The sequence below is a fragment of the Lithobates pipiens genome, unplaced genomic scaffold (assembly GCF_037356315.1).
Source record: "Lithobates pipiens isolate NorthernLeopardFrog02 unplaced genomic scaffold, aLitPip1_a1.2 Scaffold_25, whole genome shotgun sequence".
In the NCBI taxonomy this organism is placed as follows: Eukaryota; Metazoa; Chordata; class Amphibia; order Anura; family Ranidae; genus Lithobates; species Lithobates pipiens.
The window spans coordinates 99,139,385-99,157,062 of record NW_027507787.1 but is presented as its reverse complement, the minus strand read 5'-3'; the positions used below and the strand labels follow the sequence as shown (position 1 = coordinate 99,157,062).

At 50.4% G+C, this 17,678-nt stretch overlaps 1 protein-coding gene across 1 annotated transcript in view; it reads right to left on the bottom strand.

Moving 5' to 3' along the window:
* The window catches only part of CNPY3 (canopy FGF signaling regulator 3), a 37,025-nt gene extending 28,597 nt beyond the window's left edge, over positions 1-8,428 (bottom strand). Inside the window, exon 1 of the mRNA XM_077454765.1 lies at positions 8,292-8,428. The gene's annotated coding sequence lies outside the window, so the exon portion shown is untranslated. The remainder of the gene's footprint in view (positions 1-8,291) is intronic.
* Positions 8,429-17,678: the final 9,250 nt, after the last annotated feature.

Below are 17,678 nucleotides of genomic sequence, written 5' to 3'. Positions count from 1 at the left end.
TACTATGTAACACAAAAAACACAAGCTATGCCATTTTCTAGGCCATCACACACACACACACACACACACTATGAATTTCATTAGGCGATCCAACCAGAAGTGGGAGCAGGTACCTATCAAAACAAGGTACCCACTCCTCCCCACCCAAAAAATGTCCCAAAGTGTTAGAGGATGGGGAGGAGAACAAGTGGCAAGAGGACTTCACCCTGTTAAGATGAAGTTCTGCTTTAAATTGATGGGTTCAGATCTGCTTTAAGGCCCACTGTAAGTTGGTGTACAAGGATAGACATGTTTGCTGCCGCTCCCCTTCTCCCCTACCCACCTGTCACTAGTTGGCAAGGACTATGTCAGCTTCAAAGCTGACAGTGGGGGAACCCGATGAGAAAACTGAGGCACTAGTTCCCTATCAGGTCCACTCTTTCCTTGTAATTGACAAAAGGCAGTGGATGAATTCTATATCCAATAGCTGTCTGTCCTAATGACTATGGATCTGCCCAGTGCCTGCTCTCAATCACAAGAGATTGGACCTGATGTAGAACTTTGCTCACCCAGCTACAAAACTCCTCCTTACCGCGCTGTCTGTGTGACAGGTACAGAGGGAGAAGGGAGCTCAGCTGTCTGGAGGATGAAGTGTCCAGTATGGACACTCTGGTCTCAGTGCACCTCCACATGCAGTGGGTGCCCTGTAATTCATGTACCTGTTTTCAGCACATACATGAATCAGTCACCCATACCAACATTTGTCATGGGGAGGCATGATGGAATTCTAAAGAATGTCATAGACACTCTTTATGAATTCCCCAGTTACTTACTAGTCCATGGAGTCCAGTGTTATCTTCATACAGGCGAAGTTCTGCTTGCTCTGCCATTCTCCTGCGCCACCATCTTTAACCAAGACCCAGCGCATACACAAGCACACTGCGGTATATGGGTCCTGGCAGTGACCCCCAGCTGGTCTGAGCATGTACCAGATACACCTGTGCAGACAAGCAGCTGGGACATGTCAAATAGCTGGTAGTGCAGTGGGTCGGTACATGAGCGGAATCTGGTGCACGGCCCCCTGGGATGAGTGACAAAGGCACCCCAGGAGGCAGGATACAGAAACCTCGCCTAGGTGAGCATTGTGAATGTAAAGCTATTTACAGCACAGAAAAAAAATTACAACTGTGGAAAAGGATGGGAGAGGGTGTTGAAAGTCCACTTTAACATTCTAAATGGTCTCATATCAGAGGTCTCCAAACTTTCAAAGCAAAGGGCCAGTTTATGGTCCTTAACCACTTTCAGACCGGACCATTTTGCTGGTCAATGACCAGAGGTCTTTTTACAATTTGGCACTGTGCTGCTTTAACTGGTAATTGCGCGGTCATGCAATGTTGTACCCAAACAAAATTTGCGTCCATTTCTTCCCACAAATAGAGCTTTCTTTTGATGGTATTTGATTGCCTCTGCGATTTTTATTTTTTGCGATATAAACGTAAAAAGACCGCAAATTTTGAAAAAAAATGATATTTTCTGCTTTTTGTTATTAGAAAAATCCAATAAACTCAATTTTAGTCATACATTTAGGCCAAAATGTATTCAGCCACATGTCTTTGGTAAAAAAAAGTCAATAACTGTATATTTATTGGTTTGCGCAAAAGTTGTCACATCTACAAACTAAGGTACGTTTTCTGGAATTTACGCAGCTTTTAGTTTACGACTGCCTATCTCATTTCTTGAGGTGCTAAAATGGCAGGGCAGTACTAAACCCCCCCAAATGACCCCATTTTGGAAAGTAGACACCCCAAGCTATTTGCTGAGAGGCATGTTGAGTCCATGGAATATTTCATATTTTGCCACAAGTTGCGGGAAAATTACAAACTTTTTTTTTTTTTTTTTACACAAAGTTGTCACTAAATGATATATTGCTCACACATGCTATGGGCATATGTGAAATGACACCCCAAAATAAATTCTGCTGCTTCTCCTGAGTACGGGGATACCACATATGTGGGACTTTTTGGGAGCCTAGCCGCGTACGGGGCCCCGAAAACCAAGCACCGCCATCAGGCTTTCTAAGGGCGTAAATTTTTGATTTCACTTCTCACTACCTATTACAGTTTTGAAGGCCATAAAATGCCAAGATGGCACAAAACCCCCACAAATGACCCCATTTTAGAAAGTAGACACCCCAAGCTATTTGCTGAGAGGCATGTTGAGTCCATGGAATATTTCATATTTTGCCACAAGTTGCGGGAAAATTACAAACTTTTTTATTTTATTTTTTCACAAAGTTGTCACTAAATGATATATTGCTCACGCATGCCATGGGCATATGTGAAATGACACCCCAAAATAAATTCTGCTGCTTCTCCTGAGTACGGAGATACCACATATGTGGGACTTTTTGGGAGCCTAGCCGCGTACGGGGCCCCGAAAACCAAGCACCGCCTTCAGGCTTTCTAAGGGCGTTACAGTTTTGAAGGCCATAAAATGCCAAGATGGCACAAACCCCCCCCAAATGACCCCATTTTGGAAAGTAGACACCCCTAAATTTAGGGGTACACTAGTGAGACTAGGTAATAAATGGCGGGTGCCCTGAAACTATAAAAAAATAACTAACCAACCAGCGTCACCTGTAACAGTTATATGGTGATCACTGGTGAAAGGGTTAACTAGGGGGCAATCAGGGGGCTTTATGCGGTAGTATATGGGGGTCCCTGGCGCTATAAAAAGCTGCGGCGAACCTAAATACCTACCTGCCTAACTAGCGTCACCTGTGACACTAATACAGCGATCAGAAAAACGATTGCTTATTAGGCTGGGTTCACACTGGAGCGATGCGGGAACGCCACGAATCCGCGGCGGGTTCCCACATCGCATGCCTCCCGGCGGCAGTTCACACTGCCCTATGCGAACTGCTGGGAGTGTCAGTGAAATGTTAATGACATCCCCAGATCAGTTCGCATATCGCAGTGCGATCTGCAAACTCGGATCGCATGGTGTGAACACCCATGCGATCCGATTCTGCTGCGGACCAAAAAAAGGGTCCTGTGCAAATTTGCGGCGGGTGCGGCGAATGGCTGAACTCGAATCGCACAGAGATCGGATGTGATTTGCACTGCAGTGCGGTGCGAATCACATCCGTTCTCATAAACCGCTGCAATGTGAACCCAGCCTTAGTGACACTGGCGACGGGGGGTGATCACGGGGTTAAACCTTTATTGGGGGGGTTAGGGGGGTACATTAGAACTAAAGGGGGCTAACCCTAACTGCCCTAACAGTTATTACAGTCACAAATGACACCAATGCAAAAAAAAAAAAAAAAAAATGCAATTGGTGTCACTGTGACTGGGGGGGCAGGGGTAATTGGGGGGTGATCGGGTGGTAAAGGGGGGGTGTGAGTGTGCCTGGCATGTTCTACTGTGAAGTGTCGTGTTGGTGCAACTCACCGATCCTCTCTCCTCGGTGCCGGAACGAAAAATACAGACACGGAGGAGAGATTACATCACTTCCTCTCCTGTGTTTACATTACAGGAGAGGAAGTGATGCAATGCTTCACTCCCATTCGTCAGGAGCGATCGCAAGGGGGTGGCCATGAATGAATGGCCACCCCCTCATCCCGGATCGCTCCTGCACGGATACCGACCGCCCCTAGCACCGGGGGGGGGGCCCGATCGTGCCCCCCCACCCGCGGGAAGGCAGGGACGTACAGGTACGCCCATATGCCTGCCCGTGCCATTCTGTCGACGTACATCGTCGTGCGGCGGTCGGCAAGTGGTTAAAGTGGATGTCATAATGTAGAGTATAGGATTTCCTATCATTTGAGCCCAGTCTTGGCACAAAGAGTTAATCCAGCAATCGTCTTTTATTGTTCAGTGAGATAATTCTTGACAGAGAAAAATTTTGTCAAATCCTCCCCCTTGCTGTGAGTGACAGGTGATTTACATATCTCGTGCACTAGCCTAAGAGACATGCATTATTTTTTAATTCCCTCCCACTTCTTTCTTCTGCTGCTCTGCCAGGATTGGATTTTCCACACCTCAGCATAACTGAGCATACTGAAGTCATGTGGTTACTTTCCTGTCTTTTCACTGGATGATAGAGATCATAGCAGAAGTTCAGTGTAAGAAATACACAGGAAAAAATGCATATTGATAAGGGGAGTGTAGAGGTCGGCGGGGAGTCTACTGACATCACGACTCCACCCACCGAGCTCCAGCCAACAGACTCGCCCACAGAATCTGCAGTTTTTCGGTTCTCATAACAGACAGAGGGGAGACATTTGACAGGTAAAAGATACATGCAGGAGGCATGTATATCCTTAGATAACCCCTATGGCAGTAGTTTAGAAAGGATGACATTTGTTTTACATCCACTTTAAAGCTTTGGGGAGGTTGATTGTGGCCAATGTAGGTAGAAAATGTCCCAGATTCAATAGAAATAAATAATTCCTCAGGCTTACTGGTCAATGGGAGTAAATAAATTACGTAGCGCCTGTAGTCAGTAGGAGGATCAGTGCACCATCGTTGGTGCCAATTAAAGTAATAGCGACCAATCGCTGCCACCGGTGGGAGGAACAGTTACCCATCCCTGGCATGTGCAGGAGGGACAGCGACCCATCACTGGCGCCAGCGGGAGGAACGGCGACCCATCACTGGCGCCAGCGGGAGGCCGGCGGGGGGGGCAAGGGCGACCCATCACTGGCGCCAGCGGGAGGCAACGGCGACCCATCGCAGGAGCCGCCGGAGGGGGGGGGGGTGGGGGGGCTAACGGCGACCCATCGCAGGAGCCGGCGGGGGGGGGGGGGGGAACGGCGACCCATCGCAGGAGCCGGCGCGCGGGGGGGGGGGGAACGGCGACCCATCGCAGGAGCCGGCGGGGGGGGGGGGAACGGCGACCCATCGCAGGAGCCGGCGGGGGGGGGGGAACGGCGACCCATCGCAGGAGCCGGCGGGGGGGGGGGAACGGCGACCCATCGCAGGAGCCGGCGGGGGGGGGGGGGGGGTTGGGTTGTAACGGCGACCCATCGCAGGAGCCGGCAGGGGGGGGGGGGAACGGCGACCCATCGCAGGAGCCGGCGGGGGGGGGGGGGGAACGGCGACCCATCGCAGGAGCCGGCGGGGGGGGGGGGACGGCGACCCATCGCAGGAGCCGGCGGCGGGGGGGAACGGCGACCCATCGCAGGAGCCGGCGGCGGGGGGGGGGAACGGCGACCCATCGCAGGAGCCGGCGGCGGGGGGGGGGAACGGCGACCCATCGCAGGAGCCGGCGGCGGGGGGGGGGGGGGGAACGGCGACCCATCGCAGGAGCCGGCGGCGGGGGGGAACGGCGACCCATCGCAGGAGCCGGCGGCGGGGGGGGGGGGAACGGCGACCCATCGCAGGAGCCGGCGGCGGGGGGGGGGGAACGGCGACCCATCGCAGGAGCCGGCGGGGGGCAACGGCGACCCATCGCAGGAGCCGGCGGGGGGGGGGGGGGCGGCGACCCATCGCAGGAGCCGGCGGCGGGGGGGAACGGCGACCCATCGCAGGAGCCGGCGGCGGGGGGGGGGAACGGCGACCCATCGCAGGAGCCGGCGGGGGGGGGGGAACGGCGACCCATCGCAGGAGCCGGCGGGGGGGGGGAACGGCGACCCATCGCAGGAGCCGGCGGGGGGGGGGGAACGGCGACCCATCGCAGGAGCCGGCGGGGGGGGGGAACGGCGACCCATCGCAGGAGCCGGCGGGGGGGGGGAACGGCGACCCATCGCAGGAGCCGGCGGGGGGGGGGGGAACGGCGACCCATCGCAGGAGCCGGCGGGGGGGGGGGGAACGGCGACCCATCGCAGGAGCCGGCGGGGGGGGGGAACGGCGACCCATCGCAGGAGCCGGCGGGGGGGGGGAACGGCGACCCATCGCAGGAGCCGGCGGGGGGGGGGAACGGCGACCCATCGCAGGAGCCGGCGGGGGGGGGGGGAACGGCGACCCATCGCAGGAGGCGGCGGGGGGGGAACGGCGACCCATCGCAGGAGCCGGCGGGGGGGGGGGAACGGCGACCCATCGCAGGAGCCGGCGGGGGGGGGGGAACGGCGACCCATCGCAGGAGCCGGCGGGGGGGGGGGGGGAACGGCGACCCATCGCAGGAGCCGGCGGGGGGGGGGGGGAACGGCGACCCATCGCAGGAGCCGGCGGGGGGGGGGGGGAACGGCGACCCATCGCAGGAGCCGGCGGGGGGGGGGAACGGCGACCCATCGCAGGAGCCGGCGGGGGGGGGGAACGGCGACCCATCGCAGGAGCCGGCGGGGGGGGGGAACGGCGACCCATCGCAGGAGCCGGCGGGGGGGGGAACGGCGACCCATCGCAGGAGCCGGCGGGGGGGGGGGAACGGCGACCCATCGCAGGAGCCGGCGGGGGGGGGGGGGAACGGCGACCCATCGCAGGAGCCGGCGGGGGGGGGGGGGGAACGGCGACCCATCGCAGGAGCCGGCGGGGGGGGGGGGGAACGGCGACCCATCGCAGGAGGCGGCGGGGGGGGAACGGCGACCCATCGCAGGAGCCGGTGTTCTGCCCTATAGTGTCCGGCCATCAAATAGTGTCCGCTCCGTACTGTGCATGCGCAGTACGGAGCAGACAAAGCTTCGGAAAATCTCTGAAGCTGAACGGCACATGCGCCGTGAGTGGAGGTGGTAGCCCCGCCATCCAAGAGGACATAGGGTTGTGAATTTTAGAGGGCCCCTCGCGGGCAAGCTTCGCTCGCCACGCTTCGGCCTCTGCCTCGCTGTGCTCGGCTATTTTTGATTCTAACTCTATGTCCACTTGGATAGTGGGGATAGAACCTGGACTCAGGGCGCAGGCGCCGTTCATCCTCTGCAATTTTCGGAATCTGTGTTGCTGTGTACTGCGCATGCGCAGTACGCAGCGGACACTATCCGATGGAGGATGTTATTTGACAAGACACCGGCGTGGGGAACAGCGACCCATCGCAGGAGCCGGGGTCTTGTCAAATAACGTCCTCCATCGGATAGTGTCCGCTGCATACTGCGCACGCGCAGTACACCGCAACACAGATTACGAAAACTGCCGAGGATGAACGGCGCCTGCGCCGTGAGTCATGGTTCTATCCCCACTATCCAAGTGGACATAGAGTCAGAATAAAAAAAGAGCCGAGCGCAGCAAGGCTGAGCCCGAAGCGTGGCGAGCGAAGCTCGCCCGCGAGGGGCCCTCTAAAATTCACAACCCTATGTCCGCTTGGATGGTGGGGCTACCACCTCCACTCACGGCGCCGTTCAGCTTCAGAGATTTTCCGAAGCTTCGTCTGCTCCGTACTGCGCATGCGCAGTACAGAGCGGACACTATTTCATGGCCGGACACTATACGGCAGAACTCCGGTGGGGGGGGGGGAACAGCGACCCATCGCAGGAGCCGGCGAGAGGAACAGCGACCCATCGCAGGAGCCGGCAGCGGGAGCAACAGCGACCCATCGCAGGAGCCGGCGGCGGGAGCAACAGCGACCCATCGCAGGAGCCGGCGGCGGGAGCAACAGCGACCCATCGCAGGAGCCGGCGGCGGGAGCAACAGCGACCCATCGCAGGAGCCGGCGGCGGGAGCAACAGCGACCCATCGCAGGAGCCGGCGGCGGGAGCAACAGCGACCCATCGCAGGAGCCGGCGGCGGGAGCAACAGCGACCCATCGCAGGAGCCGGCGGCGGGAGCAACAGCGACCCATCGCAGGAGCCGGCGGCGGGAGCAACAGCGACCCATCGCAGGAGCCGGCGGCGGGAGCAACAGCGACCCATCGCAGGAGCCGGCGGCGGGAGCAACAGCGACCCATCGCAGGAGCCGGCGGCGGGAGCAACAGCGACCCATCGCAGGAGCCGGCGGCGGGAGCAACAGCGACCCATCGCAGGAGCCGGCGGCGGGAGCAACAGCGACCCATCGCAGGAGCCGGCGGCGGGAGGAACAGCGACCCATCGCAGGAGCCGGCGGGAGGAACAGCGACCCATCGCAGGAGCAACAGCGACCCAAAGGCCAAATAAGGCTAGCACAGGGCCACATGTGTGCAGTTTGTAGACCAATAACAGATTTTCCAGGATATTCCACTATTCCTATAAATCCCCATTCAGTATATATCCAGTCCTCACACTGCCCGTCTATAGGGTCAGTCATACAGATGAAGACGTCAGACGTGAAAACAACAAACCATAGAAATGGAATCTCCATCACCTGACAACACACAGACAGTTAATGACCGGGAAGATACACAAAGCCCACCCCCTCCCTGTGAGGCCGATCACACAGAATTCCAGGTCACAAGTCTGGCATTCATCTCACCGTTCCAGATCTTCTCCGCTAACTTCCCCTCTTCAGCCGTCATGTGACTTGGCAGTCCAATTATAACCTGATATGTCTCATCCAATCGCAGCCTCCAACGTGCAGCATCAGGTTCTTTTACTGGCCAGCGAGCCAAGAAATTCTAGAATGTCCTTAGTTCCCGTGCACAGAGACACAGGGCGGCCATTTTGTTGTAGCCCACGGCGACCGCTGACTTACTGCGACCAACACAGCTAGAGAATACATTTCCACCTGTTGTGATAGTTTATTCATGAACACCATATCATTATATCAACTATACGACAAAAGAATACAGAAAGTAAAATAGTTTTATTTTTCCCTTTAGCTCCATCATGAGATAGAGATTGCAAGTTCAAAATAATACAATATAATAAAATAATAATGTAATAACATTGTAACATGGAATATAATATAGTAATGTAGAGTAAAATATTAATATAACAATATAGCAAAATTAAATATATAATAATATAATAATATGGAAAATATTATTTAATATAGTATTATAGCAAATAATAATACAGTAAAATATAAATGAATGATATAGTGATATAGAATGAGGATGAGCTCAGGCTTGTTCACCAACTACACATGACCGTGCCCACCAGGAATCTGGGACTCCGCAGTGCTAATCACAGGCAGTGAGTCATTTCCCAATCCGCGGCTGTGATTAGCGCTTCCTGGCAGGGTGGGTGCGGGCACGTGTATTTGCAAACACGCCTGAGCTCATCCTTAATATAGAATATAATAGGTCTATGGGTGTAAAACATATCGAGATCCACTTCGAAAACGTAACTACTTGGCACCTGCGGTATAGTCGTAAGATGGCTGCAGCGCAGGCTTAAAATTCCAGGAGGGCATACATGGGCGTCCTCCCGTTCTCACGCTGCCCTTGGGACTCGGCTGATCAAAGATTGGGGGAAAAGGGCCAATCACAGTGGGCCCTTTACCATGTGATCAGCTGTCAGCCAATGACAACTGATCATGGAAGTAAAGAGAAGTCGGTTATCTGCTTTTTTTTATCCTCACGCTGTCAGCACAAAGAAAAAAAGAAAGGCATTACCAACTACTGTTAGAACAGTTAGAGGAACATCAGCCCCTTTTCTGCCCACCAGTTTTTCTAATTAGTGCGCTGCAATGCTGTTAATCAGTGCCCACCAGTGCCATTTATCAGTGCCCATCAGTACTGCCAATCAGTGCCTCATCATCAGTGTCACTTAGCAGTGCTGCCTACCAGTACCTATCAGTGCTGTTTATCAGTGTCACCTATTGGTGCCACCTGTTATTGAGCAACATCAGGTTATTATTGTTCATTAGTACAGAAAAAGTATATAAGTGCACAACCTAAAAATGTTCAATATCAAATTCAATATTCAGGCACAAAAAAAGAAATAATAATATACATAATTAATTTAAACGACCTGGAGGATGGGGTAAACAGTTTAATCTCTGTATTTGCGGACGATACTAAGCTAAGCAGGGCAATAACTTCTCCGCAGGATGTGGAAACCTTGCAAAAAGATCTGAACAAATTAATGGGGTGGGCAACTACATGGCAAATGAGGTTCAATGTAGAAAAATGTAAAATAATGCATTTGGGTGGCAAAAATATGAATGTAATCTATACACTGGGGAGAACCTCTGGGGGAATCTAGGATGGAAAATGACCTGGGGGTCCTAGTAGATGATGGGTTTAGAAATGGCATGCAATGCCAAGCTGCTGCTAACAAAGCAAACCGAATATTGGCATGCTATAAAAAAGGGGATTAATTCCAGAGATAAAACAATAATTCTCCCTGTCCAGTTCTGGGCACCGGTCCTCAGGAAGGATGTACTGGAAATGGAGCGAGTACAAAGAAGGGCAACAAAGCTAATAAAGGATCTGGAGGATATTTAGTTATGAGGAAAGGTTGTGAGCACTGAACTCATTCTCTCTGGAGAAGAGACGCTTGAGAGGAGATGTGATTTCAATATACAAATACTGTACTGGTGACCCCACAATAGGGATAAAACTTTTTTGTGGAAGGGAGTTTATCAAGACATGTGGCCACTCATTAAAATTAGTAGAAAAGAGGTTTAACCTTAACCACCTCAATACAGTGCACTTACACCCCCTTCCTGACAAGACCAATTTTAGGCTTTCGGTGCTCTCACAGTTTGAATGACAATTACTCAGTCATGCAACACTGTACCCATATGAAACTTGCGTCCTTTTTTCCACACAAATAGAGCTTTCTTTTAGTGGTATTTAATCACTAGTGGGTTTTAGTTATTTTTTGTGCTATAAATAAAATAATACGTACTTTTGTGAAAAAAATGCCTTTTTCTCAGTTTCTGTCATACATTTTTGCTAATTAGTAATTTTTCTTCATACATTTTTGGCCAAAATTTATACTGCTACATATCTTTGGTAAAAATAACCCACATTAGTGTATATTATTTGGTCTTTGTGAAGTTATAGAGTCTACAAACTATGGTGCCAATCACTGAAAATTGATCACATTTGATTAGGCCTTCAGTACATCAGGTGTATCTCATTTCTTGAGACACTAACAAGTCAGGAAAGTACAAATACCCCCCAAATGACCCCTTTTTACAAAGTAGACATTCCAAGGTATTAAGTAAGTAGCATGGTGAGTTTTTTTAAGTTGTCATTTTTTCCCACAATTCTTTGCAAAATGAAGATTTTTGTTTTATTATTATTTTTTTTACAAAATTGTCATATTATCAGGTTATTTCTCACACACAGCATATGCATACAACAAATTACACCCCAAAATACATTCTGCTACTCTTCCCGAGTACGACGATACCACATGTGTGAGACTTTTACACAGCCTGGCCACATACAGAGCACCAACATTGATATAGTACCTTCAGACGTTCTACGAGCAAAAATGACGCATCTCATTTCTCAACCACCTATTACACTTTTACACTTTTGGAGCCCTGGAGCTACTCCTCCCGAGTATGATGATACCTCATGTGTAGGACTTTTACACAGCCTGGCCACATAGAGAGGCCGAACATGTTCAGGCGTTCTAGGAGCATAAATGACACATCTCATTTCATTCCTACCCATCACACTTTTGAAGGTCCTGGACCACCAGGACAGTGAAATTACCCACAAAATGACCCCATTTTGGAAAGCAAACACCCCAATGTATATTCTATGAGGCATGGTCTGCGAATAGGTACTCGGGTACTTTGATGGGCTGCAGATAGGTACTCTGGTACTCTGATGGCCTGGTGACAGGTACTTGAGTACTCTGATGGCCTGGTGACAGGTACTCTGTACTCTGATGGCCTACTGACAGGTACTCGGGTACTCTGATGGCCTGGTGACAGGTACTCGGGTACTCTGATGGCCTGGTGACAGGTTCTCTGATGGCTTGGTGACTGGTATTTGGGTACTCTGAATGGCGGTGACAGGTAATCAGGTACTCATATGGACTGTGACAGGTACTAGGGTACTCAGATGAACTGTGACAGGTACTCAGGTACTCAGATGAACTGTGACAGGTACTCAGATGAACTGTAACAGGTACTTGGGTACTCAGATGGACTGGGACAGGTACTCAGGTACTCAGATGAACTGTGATGGGTACTCGGGTACTCAGATGGACTGGGACAGGTACTCGGGTACTCAGATGGACTGGGACAGGTACTCGGGTACTCTGATGGGCTATGACAGGTACCCTGTTACTCGGATGAACCGTGACAGGTACTCGGGTACTTTGATGGGCTGTGACAGCTACTCGGGTACTCGGATGAACCGTGACAGGTACTCGGGTACTTTGATAGGCTGTGACAGGTACTCGGGTACTCTGATGGACCGTGACAGGTACTCGGGTACTCTGATGGACCGTGACAGGTACTCGGGTACTCTGAAGGACCGTGACAGGTACTCGGATACCCTGATGGACCGTAACAGGTACTCGGGTACCCTGATGGACCGTGACAGGTACTCGGGTACTCTGATGGACCGTGACAGGTACTCGGGTACTCTGATGGACCGTGACAGGTACTCGGGTACTCTGATGGACCGTAACAGGTACTCGGGTACTCTGATACTCTGATGGGCTGTGACAGGTTCTCGGCTCGGGTACTCTGATGGGCCGTGACAGGTACTCGGGTACTCTGATGTGCCGTGACAGGTACTCGGGTACTCTGATGTGCCGTGACAGGTACTCGGGTACTCTGATGGGCTGTGACAGATACTCTGGTACTCTGATGGACTGTGACAGGTACTCAAATACTCTGATGGACTGTGACAGGTACACTCAGGTCTTCTGATGGACTGTGACAGGTACTCGGGTCTTCTGATGGACTGTGACAGGTACTCGGGTTCTCTGATGGGCTGTGACAGGTACTCTGATGGACTGTGACAGGTACTCAAATACTCTGATGGACTGTGACAGGTACTCTGATGGACTGTTAGTGACAGGTACTATGAGGGGTGGTGACAGGTCCTCTTTATTGGGGGGGGCAATCAGTGGGATTGGTGTACACTGTAGGCGGTAACAAGATGTTACCGCAATCTCCTCCTCACACACAATCGGTGTGTGAGGAGGAGAACCCGGTAACATCTCGTTACCGCGGTTTGTTTACATTTTAGTGATCGGCTGTGAAAGGATTACAGCCGATCACGTGGGTAAACAGCTGGCCTATGGCTGTTTACCAGCGTCGGTGATGAGCAGTGTTCCCGGGGAACACACCGCCACCGACGCGTAGCGCGCTCGCGTGCATGCGCCATGCACAGTGGGGGTGTGACCATCTGTGATCGGCCGTGACTTCATCACGGCCGATCACATGATAAACAGCCATAACCAATGGCTGTTCACCCCCATCGGTGGCGTGCGGTGTCTTTGTGACACGTCGCCACCGAAGAAACAGGGATGCGCGTGCACGATCGCGTGCATTCCCTGTTTAAAGGGCGGCCTCCCGCCACAATAGGTGCGCCGGCGGTCAGAAAGTAGTTAAACTGCGTAGAGAGTTCTTTAGACCCCTTTCACACTGGGGCGCTTTTCCCTTCCTGTTTAGTGCTAGTTAGTTACAGTGGCGGCTGGTGCTCAAAATTTTTGGGGGGGCGCAAACAAACAGAAAAATTCTGAAAAAACCCCATCAATTTCAGCCTCACTGTGCCATCAATTGCAGCCACTGTGCCATCAAACACAGCCACTGTGCCCATTAAAGGCAGCCACTGTGCCCATCAATCGCAGCCACTGTGCCCATCAATCGCAGCCACTGTGCCCATCAATCGCAGTCACTGTGCCATCAAACGTAGCCACTGTGCCCAAATGCCGCCAATGTGCTCATCAAACGCCGCCACTGTGCCCATCAAACGCAGCCCCTGTGCCATCAAACACAGCCACTGTGCCCATCAATTGCCGCCACTGTGCCCATCAATTGCCGCCACTGTGCTGTCAAACGCAGCCACTGTGCCATCAAACACAGCCACTGTGCCCATCAATTGCTCCCACTGTGCCCATCAATTGCCTCCACTGTGCCCATCAATCACCACCAACGGTGCCCATCAATTGCCACCACTGTGCTCATCAATTGCTGCCACTGTGCCCATCAATTGTTCCCACTGTGCCCCATCAAACGCAGCCACTGTGCCATATCAAATGCTGCCAGTGTGCCCTCCGCCGGCCCGCCGTCTGCATTTATCTGTTTCGGTGGGACAGCTCCTCGATGTTCCTCCATGTCTTCTCCTGTCCTTTCTTCCCATCCTCTGCTATGATTGGACGCCTGGCATCCAATCGCAACTCCTGTCATTTCAGCCAATCAGCTGGGTGCCTGAATAGAGGGTGGTAGCGGTGGCAATAGATAGGGGTTGCTACCTTTTCTTCAAGTCAAACCCGAACACTTTAGCGACGCACATCAATTTTTTTATACATATATTTTGCTAACAAATAACATTCTAATCATATGAAGTTAATAACAAGAGTCCCCCTTTACATCAGAGTCCACAGAGTTCCACTTTTACATCTGAACTCGCAGAGTTCCCTTACACTGGAGAACTCTGGGGACTCTAACGTAAGGGATGCACTGAGAACTCTGATTTTCCTTAGTGTACTCACTCAAAGGCAGGAGAGCAAAGGGGGAGACTTCAGTCACAGACAGGGATGGATGGGTAGCTCAGTCACCCCTTAGCAGTAAGCACCTCTCACTACAGTGCTGGCTTTGGGCAGCATGAAAGAGAGTGTAGCAGACACTCTAAGCTTAAACCTACGCAGCCAGCAACCCTGCTGGGAAGCCATGGTCCAGTCCAAATAATGTGTTCAGGCAGTCTGAAACCTGGACGCATGATTCCAAACCCAAACTGTCCGTGTGAATCTTGGACAGGTGGCAAGCCTACCATAGATAGATTCATGCAATGCTTGAATCTATATATTAGTGATAGAGGGGGTGGCAGCAGAGAGGGAGTGGCACCCATGTGCCCTTAACCACTTCAGCCCCAGAGGATTTTACCCCCTTCCTTACCAGAGCACTTTTTGCGATTTGGCACTCCGTCCCTTTAACTGAAAATTGCGCGATCGTGCGACGTTTCACCCAAACAAAATTAACGTCCTTTTTTTCCCACAAATAGAGCTTTATTTTGGTGGTATTTGATCACCTCTGCGTTTTTTATTTTTTGCGCTATAAACAAAAAAAGAGCGACAATTTTGAAAAAAAACACAATATTTTTTACTTTTTGCTATAATAAGTATCCTATTTTAAAAAAATATTTTTTTTTTCCTCAGTTTAGGCCGATACGTATTCTTCTACATATTTTTGGTAAAGAAAAATGCAATTAGCGATTGTTGATTGGTTTGTGCAAAAGTTATAGCATCTACAAAATAGGGGATAGATTTATGGCATTTTTTTTTTTTTTACTAGTAATGGCGGCAATCTGTGATTTTTTTCGTGACTGCGACATTATGGCGGACACATCGGACACTTTTGACACATTTTCGGGACCATTCACATTTACGCAGCGATCGGTGCTATGTGACTGGCAGGGAAGGGGTTAACACCAGGGGGCACTTCAGGGGTTAATATGTTCCCTATGGGAGTGATTCTAACTGTGGGGGGAGGGGACTCACAAGGGGAGAAGACCGATCTGTGTTCCTCTTTACTGGGAACACACCATCGGTCTCCTCTCCTCTGACAACACGTGGATCTGTTTGTTTACATACACAGATCCACAGTCCTGCTGTGTTCCCAGGCAATTGCGGGAGTCTGGTGGACATCGCAGCTGTCGGGCACATGCACTGGGTCCCGAGCGCGCGCTCCCTAGACAGCCGGCAATCAGAGGATGTCATATGACACCCACCCAGGATGGGAGATCCCATCTGCGGGCATCATATGACTATACGCCGGGGCTGAAGTGGTTAATGCAGAGTTGGGTGAACAGGTTGGGCCAAGCAAAAGTTTGGATTAGAGTATCCTTGCGCTGTCGTCAAGGGCCTAAACTATTTATAAGGGTAGGTTGCAGCAAACTACCGGCAGGGGTATAAACCCTAACCCCCAGATAGTAAATTAAAAATCAAACAGATGGTGTTGCGCTACCTGAACTAAATACAATTAAAGTGCCTTATACTTGTGTAGATAAGATAAGATAATAGCAGTATTATTGAGTGATAACAGTATTAATAATAATCTATCTATAAACCATAGGACTATACTATCCTAGATACAAATTAAGGTGCCTTGTGCTTATTGATAATATTAAAGCGGTAGTAAACCCGCATTTTTTTTTTTTTTTTTTTAAAAACCTGCAAAGCAAAAGGCATAATGAGCTAGTATGCACCGCATACTAGCTCATTATGAAATACTTACCTTAGAACGAGGCCCCGACATCTCGCCCGATCCACGCCGAGGAAGCCGACATGCTCCCTCGGCGTCTCTTCCGGGTATCGCGGCTCCGGCGCTGTGAGTGGCCGGAGCCGCGATATCGTCACTCCCGCGCATGCGCGCGGGAGATTTAAATCCGGCCGGACGAGCGCTGCCGGATTTTCGCGGAGAGAACCCCCTTGTGCGCATGCGCCGCTGCAGTCAGCGGCGCATACCGAGGGGAATATCTCCTAAACCGTACAGGTTTAGGAGATATTTTTTTTACCTACAGGTAAGCCTTATTATAGGCTTTCCTGTAGGTAAAAGTTAAAAAAGTGGGTTTACTTCCACTTTAAGTGAGTGACACACTCATAACAGCAACAACAAAAAAAAAAAAAAAAAAAGATTTAAATTGTTCCACCAAGTTAATCAAAAAACAGGACTATCCAATGTGTTATAAATCATAAACTCCAAAAGTCATGTGTTTTATATAAACATAAATATCTCCAGGTAAAAGGGAAAATATTCCATAAAGTAAAATTCCTTATATTAAAACGTGCAATACATAATGCATGCTTAGACACAGAAAGTTATATAATACAGTCTTTGGTGAAATTAAATAGAGTGACCAGTGATTGTTAATTCCGTGATCTTCTTAATAAGGAGAATAAAAAAGAAAACAGTCTATATGTGAGCTGGAATGAATAAAGTGCCCAGTGACTTGTTCAGTGCTTCTCAAAAACAGGTGCCAGCAATCGTGTTTTGTGATTCCTGTGTCTCCAGTATACACGGCACACCAGGTAGAATGGCCCCTTACCTTACTGCTGTAAGGTAAACAGCAAATCAAACAACCAACAGGGTCCAGGGATTCTATCCTAATTCCTAGCAGATGGATATTGGCCCCCTCAGTTGAGTTTTTTCCTCAGATGGAGTAACATTGAAGCCAAAGATTCATATGGAAACTATCTGAGGAAAAAACTCAACTGAGGGGGCCAATATCCATCTGCTAGGAATTAGGATAGAATCCCTGGACCCTGTTGGTTGTTTGATTTGCTGTTTACCTTACAGCAGTAAGGTAAGGGGCCATTCTACCTGGTGTGCCGTGTATACTGGAGACACAGGAATCACAAAACACGATTGCTGGCACCTGTTTTTGAGAAGCACTGAACAAGTCACTGGGCACTTTATTCATTCCAGCTCACATATAGACTGCTTTCTTTTTTATTCTCCTTATTAAGAAGATCACGGAATTAACAATCACTGGTCACTCTATTTAATTTCACCAAAGACTGTATTATATAACTTTCTGTGTCTAAGCATGCATTATGTATTGCACGTTTTAATATAAGGAATTTTACTTTATGGAATATTTTCCCTTTTACCTGGAGATATTTATGTTTATATAAAACACATGACTTTTGGAGTTTATGATTTATAACACATTGGATATTCCTGTTTTTTGATTAACTTGGTGGAACAATTTAAATCATTTTTTTTTTTTTTTTTTGCTGTTATGAGTGTGTCACTCACTTAATATTATCAATA